Source organism: Chrysochloris asiatica, unplaced genomic scaffold (assembly GCF_000296735.1).
Source record: "Chrysochloris asiatica unplaced genomic scaffold, ChrAsi1.0 scaffold00315, whole genome shotgun sequence".
In the NCBI taxonomy this organism is placed as follows: Eukaryota; Metazoa; Chordata; class Mammalia; order Afrosoricida; family Chrysochloridae; genus Chrysochloris; species Chrysochloris asiatica.
In genome coordinates, this window is record NW_006408833.1 from 1,671,317 (window position 1) to 1,678,736 (window position 7,420).

General features: G+C 39.4%; 1 pseudogene; it reads right to left on the reverse strand.

Annotated features, from left to right (window-relative positions):
- Window positions 1-3,813: 3,813 nt before the first annotated feature.
- On the reverse strand, window positions 3,814-4,769 carry LOC102822805 (annotated as a pseudogene).
- Between the last annotated feature and the right edge of the window lie 2,651 nt (window positions 4,770-7,420).

A 7,420-nucleotide genomic window follows, 5' to 3' on the forward strand; every position in this document is an offset into this window, starting at 1 on the left:
GCAGCCAGAGTGCTCCTTAGAGGCCAAGATGGCCAAACTTCATCTCTCATACTTCAGACATATTGTCAAGAGGGACCAGTCGCTGGAAAAGGATATCATGTTTGGTAAGGTGGAGGGTCAGACAAAAGGAAGAAGACCCTCAGCAAGATGGATTGGTAAAGTGGTAGCATCAATGGGCTCAAGTGTGGCAGCAATTGTTACATTGGCCAGGCAATTTTTCGCTATGTAGGTACTGACTCGATGGCACCTGACAACAACAGTAACATATCTCCAGTGCGTAGAAGGGTAGCCAACCAATAAGCGGTTTCAACATTCAACCAATATTTATTGAGCCAGGCACTGATACATGCCATGCACTAGTCCTGATGTGGTGCTCTGGATGGTGCAAACAGTTAACATGCTTGGTTGCTAATGGAAAGGTTCTAGTCTGCCCAGAAGCATCTTGGAAGAAAAGCCTGAGAATCTGTTTCTGAAAGATCAGTCATTGAAAATCCTATGGAGTGCAGTTCTACTCCAATTTACACACATAGGGACTGTGAATCGGAAATCAACTCTACAGCAGCTGGCTGTGGTGGATCTGGTAGTGGGTGGTTATGTGCCATGGAGTCAGTTCTGACTCATAGCCACCCTGTATAGGGTTTCCAAAGCTGTAAATCTTTTTGGGAGCAGAAAGCCTCATCTTTCTCCCACAGAACTGCTGGCAGTTTCGAACCACTACGCTAATCTAGGTGTGGGGATATCACAGTAAATGAGACAAAACTCTCTGCCCTCATGGAGCTGACATTTTAGAGGAATACTGGTGACGCAATTTCAAACACATCCCATTTCTACTTCTCAGCCTGTCAAATGGGCATTGTATCATTACCACCTCTCACAAGAAAAATCTAAATATCTTACCTCAAATCACACAGCTAGTAATACAGCAGAACCTGGATATGAACCCCACTCCTGGTGTGGCATTGTGGATTAATGCGCTGGAATGCAAAGTCGGTTTGAACAGCAAGGTTGTTGATTCAAGCTCACCAACGGCTCCTTGGAAACCCTATACAGGTCGTTATGGGCTGGAACTGACTCAGTACTTAACAACAACAAGTCTGACTCAGAGTACTGGTCTGGCATTGTAGGATAAGCACTGGACAAAAAGGTTGGCAGTTCAAACCCACTAGCTGTTCCTCAGAAACCCTGTACAGGGTCGCTATGTACCGACTTGAGGCACTTAACAAGATCTGACTCTAGCGGCCCTGTTGGCGCAATGGTCAAAGCACCTAGATGCTAACCAGATGGTCCATAGTTCAAACCCATCAGCCATTTCATTGGAGAAAGACATGACAGTCTGCTTCTATAAAGCAGTTCTACTCTGCTGTATGTGTTGTATGTGGCAGTTCTACTCTGTCATATGGGGTCTCTATGAGTTGGAATCAACTCGACAGCATTGGGTTTTTTGTTGTTGTTGTTTAGGTCTGACTCCAAAAATAATATTCTTTCCACCAAATATCTTGCTTCTCAAATAAAGGCAACTGGAAAACTTGGCATACACTAACTTCAGATCATTCCATAAAGAAATACAATAAGCACAGAGCCATAAAGAATAACTAGCTTGTGAGCCTGTTAATGGTTGTGATTCTTACAGCAATTTGTGCTGCCAGCACCCTGCCTGAAGCATAGGAAAAGTTTAATGCAAGCTTGTTATTTGAAAGTAACCTCTTGCAATACTTGAGTTTCCCCAAATTCCTCTTTGTTGAAACAGTAGCCTCACTCCCCGATATGATGTTAAATGCACCAAACTGATGTCTGACTCAGGGAGGGCTCTGCAGCCTACCTTCTCCACCTGTTCTAAATTCCAAAGCCAAAAAAAAAGACAAGGAAACATCATCTTACAAGATAAATTCCAGTGGATTATGGGTAAATATAAATATTGTTGTTGTTAAGTGCCATTGAGTCAGTTCTGACTCACAGCTACCCTGTATAAGGTTTCTGAGGAGGAGCTGGTGGGTTTGAACAGCTGACCTTGTGGTTCATACTCGAGTGCTGATCTTACAGTGCCACACCAGGAGTGTGACCTATGTAACTTGAAGTCTAATTACTGAAAAATTAAACCAAAGCCTGCTGTTGATGCAAATTACATCACTACACACTGTGGAGTTCAACAACCAACCACTAAGAAACTAAATTGATAATCATGAAAGAGTAATGTATAAGTAAGAAGGGCAGCAATGGGAAACCATAGCCAATTCAAGGTATCATTGACAAAGTGGCCTTCCCTCTTAACTGTAGGAATTCCAATTATCTACATGCACATGCATGATAAAGTTTTTACAATGAAATGTCAATGAATCTTTAGGTGGTAGAATACAGATCCAGTGTTCGGTAAGCATTAATAAAGTGTCTATTTTAATTTATGAACAGCCAATTTTAGTAACTTTAATTACTTGTAGGCTACTAGGAGTAAAAAAAAAAAAAAAAAAAAAAAAAGACAGGTAAAATTGCCTGTCACATGTAAAAACCAAAACCAAAACCAAAGGGAACACTTAGATTTGTTTTCCCCCAGTAGGCTCATCAGTGTACTAGAGACCATGGAAATAACTTATAATCTGTGGATACAGTAGGAATTTTGGCATTCAAGGAAACTATGTTCAAATTCAAGTTCCAGAATAGATATGGGGAAAAGTCATGGTCAAGTCACTTAGTTTCTTCATCTGTAAAATGGAGATTTTTCCTAATTCCTACCCTATTGTAAGATTTAGAAATTATATAAAATACAGAGGCTCTGAAGAAGTGGTTATGAAAAAACTCATTGTCTGCTCTGCAGAGATTAAGTCTTGGAGGTCCTCAGAAATCATCTGAGACTAGTAGAGACCAGAACAGGCACTTGTTTTACACAAAGTAAATCTTCAGACTTGAAAATTATAGTAACCTCATTGAAGGTTTCCTTGGGAATAAAAGAAAACAAGAATCCAAGTATGTTTATGGGTTATCTCAGAAAAGAAGACAGGAACTGCAGAGAGGGCAATGATGGTGAGAAGTTTGTAAGAGTCCTTGAACCAGGGGCTGCAAACGCCTACAGGGGTTGGGCAGATAACACAGAAGAATGAAGGAAGCTAAGTAAAGACAAGTTAATGGCCAGAAATCCAATTTTTTTTTCTTTTTTACTTGACTCCTTTGTGATTAGTTTATCTTTCATAATTTAAATTTCATAACGGAAAACAGCTGTTTAGAAATGTACACATTTTCAGACACCATGACATTTATATTTAGAGCCCCAATATATTTGTAGAATTCTAGTATTTCAATAACTTCATGCATCATTTTCAGAACCACGACACAGCAATTCAATATCTGCTTTGTAGTTCTTCTTTCACACCATGACCATTCATTGAAAAGGCTGTTGTTGTTGTTAAATGCCATCGAGTTGGTTCTGATTCATGAAGCAACCCTAAATAGGGTTTCTGAGGAGCAGCTGGTGGAGATGAACTGCCGACCTTGTAGTTTGCAGTTCAGTGCTGATCCACAGTGCCACAGTGGACAATATTAGTTCATTCTCATAAAGTGTAGCAGCAGAGAACCTTTTTCTCAAATTTGAAAGACATCTCCACAATTTCTGGAATATAATTCAGGCTATTATTTTCATTACTTTTTTGTTCAGAGTTTTGATAATGCTCTATTTCATTATTGGTGCATTTAACAGTTTTACATTTAAATAATGTAAAGGTAACTGAATGGCTGCAGCATTGGCAACTAGATAGAGAACCAATTGAACTAGAAGCAAGCTAAAAAGTACCTGTCTAAATATTTAAAATACAGTTCTTGTTTAGATCATCCTTTGTTTTGATCACCTTCTTGAGGGCTGAACAGCCTGCTGATCACAAGGAAATACACTAAGGTTAAATCTTCTGATATCCATTCCCAGAGGTTTCTTCAGCTGGATTAAACCTCCAATCCCAGAGCAAGTCCAAGTTTGTTGCCTCCAGCATTAATGTTCTTCCCATATACCAGAGCAGACAGTGTATGCGTCACGCCAGGCCTCCGAATCTGAGTGTAGACCATTCTAATTAAACTAGAGTTGCTGACTTTTGCAGAAATGGAAGTGGTGGAATCCAACTGATATTTAGCAGCAATGCCAAAACTAGTGTAGTTGGTACCTGTTGTCCAAGCAAGGTTTACTGAAGTGTTAAGATCGTCACATACTTTCTGATAAATTGATCCTCCAAATTCTGTCCCATCAATGATATTAGTGTGTAAATAGAAGTCCCCAGTCCTGTAGCTCACTGCAAAGTTATTCCTTGTCAGTTTTTATTTGAAACTGTCAAAGGTCATCTGGTAACCAGCAAGCCAGCTCTCATAACCGTAGATTGCAGGTCCAGAAAAATCAAAGTCAACATCACAGTCAAGACTTATGCACTCCCTCTTGTAAGAAGACTTGATTTTACCACTTTTCTTTCCCGTGTTAGGTGAGAAGGTGGTATCAACTATTCATTTTAAACCTTGATATATCTGGTCTTCAATTGCAATTTCTGTTTTCAGAGTGTCATCAGTGTTTCATTTTTCTGTGAAAGTCAGACCATACTCACTCCATTTATATTTGGCCTTCAAGGTCCCAGTAACTTTACCAGTATTAGATGAACCAGATGTGGAGAATTCCACTCCACTGCATGACTGTTTTCACATCCAGTTTCACCAACCCAAAACCAAATCCTTTGCTAAAGGTATCTCTTGAAGCTTTGCCAAGGTCAGCATATGATGGCGGCACAGCTCTGCCCATAGGTAGCCATGGTAAGGCAGTGGGAGAGAGTGATCTGTTGGTCTTTTGAGGGGGGCCACCATGCTTCCAGTTGAGGCTGCTCGACTAGCTCAAAGTTGGGCTGCAGCTGCTTCAGCTAGAGGGCAAAGTGCTATTTTCATTTCTTGAAAACCAGTTTCAACCAAGTGAAGATATAAGCCAGCTTCCCAAAGACATAATTTTGCTAAGAATGCACATATCCAAGTACACATTTGTGAAAGTACTTTTGAATAATACTTTTATTCAAAGTATTTAGATGAGTTGTAATACCAACCAAATAGGTCAAATATTTTATTCAACTATCTTCAGCACCTTGCCTCAATCAGCCAATCAACCTCCATAAAATAGAGCATATATTTAATAATTCACCATGTATTCAACTGTATTTAGTGCAAATGAAAATTACTAGTTCCTGATGTGATTAACTTTGAACTTTTTAGCATAAAGGGATACAATGAATGCTTTACATTTAAGTCCTTGTAAAGTGTTTCTGCTTCAAATTGAAATCTCCTAAGTCCTGATGTGGTGCTGTGGGTTAATGTGCCATACTGCAAAGTCGGTTTGAACTGAAAGGTCGGAAGTTCAAGCTCACTAGCCGCTCCTTGGAAACCCTACACAGGGTCGCTATGGGCCATAATCCACTTGATGGCACTTAACAAGTCCAAAATTAACACTACTAATTTAAGAAACACTATTTGTAGTTACATTTACTAAATTTGACCAATTATATTAAAATTTTCAAGTTTTTTTTTTTTTGACATAAGGTATTTCCTGATGTAGGTTCCATAACAATTCTTAACACATGAATTCTATCCAGGTGCAGTGGTTCCCAAATTTCACCATGTATCGGAATCATCTGGAGGGCTTGTTAAAACAGATTGATAAGCCCTGTCTTCAGAGTTTCTGATTCAGTAAGTTTGGGTAGGGACTGGAGAATTGGCATTTCTAACAAGTTTCTAGGTGGTGCTTGTAGAACCACTGGTTAAGTCCAGCCCACACACAAGGCTTGGGGGCTGGGAGGGGGCATGCAGCAGTGATTACACAAGGATATGAATACCACAAGACAGGGACCTTTGGGAGCCACTACAGATGTCTATCACAAATGGCAAGTGGCTCTTGGTCATTGTGTCAGAGAGACCTCATAGAGTGCTAAATGAAGACCATGTGGCTTATCTAAAGGAGGATCTGCTGTTTCAAGAGTAGTTGGAAACTCAGATTTCCCCCCAACATTTCACATTTCTTAAAATGTTGGCAATAAGTTCAAATTTAGTAAACAAACAAACAAAATACATGCATGGGTCACATATGGTCTGTGAGCTACCACTATGACATCCCTTTGTTTGGTTTTAAAAGCTTGATTCTGCCACACTTAAACAACTAGTTATGTCTTTGGACCTATGACAAAGACCAGAGAAATAATTCTTGCTTGAGTCTCATACTGTATTTTTCTACTTGTTTGCTTCCCCTAATAGCTTCTGGAGAGGAGGAGAACCACATTTTGTACTGCTGACCTCAAAATTACTTATTTCACTTTCTTATGCCATTTTATTCCATAGCACTTGTTATACTACCTTAAAATTAAACAAACAAACAAAAAATGGATGTCATCAACTTGATTCTGACTCTGTGTGTTTCAGAATGGAACTGTACTCCATGGGGTTTTCAACAGCTGCGGTCTTTCAGAAGTAAATTGCCAGGCCTTTCTTCCAAGGCATCTCTGGGTGAGTTGGTATCACCAACATTTTGACTAGTAGCCAAGTACTTCACTCTTTGCACCACACAGGAACTCCTCTACACCACATAATGTGCTATATATTTTGTCTATTTATCTTGTTTACTGTCTGTCCTCCCAATTCGAATATAAACTTCAGGAAATCAGAAATGTGTTTTATTTTGTTCACTACTATATCCTCACAATGTTGAATTGTGCCTGGCACATAGTAGGTTCCTGAGAAATATTTATTGAATGAATGCATTCCTTTGTTCATAGTACTTAACACAGGGTCTAGCACAGAGTCTAGCTCAAAAAAATGTTAATTGAACTGAAAAGTATTTATTGTTTAGAAGAGAAAAAATGGGGTGAAGTGAGGCTAGAGAATGATAAGCAGATCATGAAATACCCCGTATGCCATGCCAGGCTAAGCTTAAAGCATGAGAATGACATTATCAATGTCTAAACTACTTGGCACACAAGCTATTTTGGTGAAAGTAGTAGTAGTTAGCACTTACATGGCATTTACTATGTGCCATATAATGTGCTAAGGAAACATGGTAGCAGACTGGTTAAATGCTTGGCTACTAACCAAAAAGTCAGTAGTTAAAACCCACCAACAGCTTTGAAGGAAAAACCCTGGTGATCTGCTCCCATCAATATTATAGTCTAGAAAATGCATAGAGACCAAAGATTGATAACCAAAGTGGTTGTCAAGGACAGGAGGGAGACGGAAAGAGGGGTTAATGGTGATGGAAAAGGCACATTGGTTAAGGGTAGGGTTTCACAGCTGATTATTTTAATTACTGTCTCACTTAGGCTGGTTTTCTAGAAAAGCAAAAACATTAAAACTTATGTATGCACATTTATAAAGAGAAGTTTATATCAAGGAAATGCCTCAAAAGTGTAGAGTCCAAGATCCCCAGGGGAAA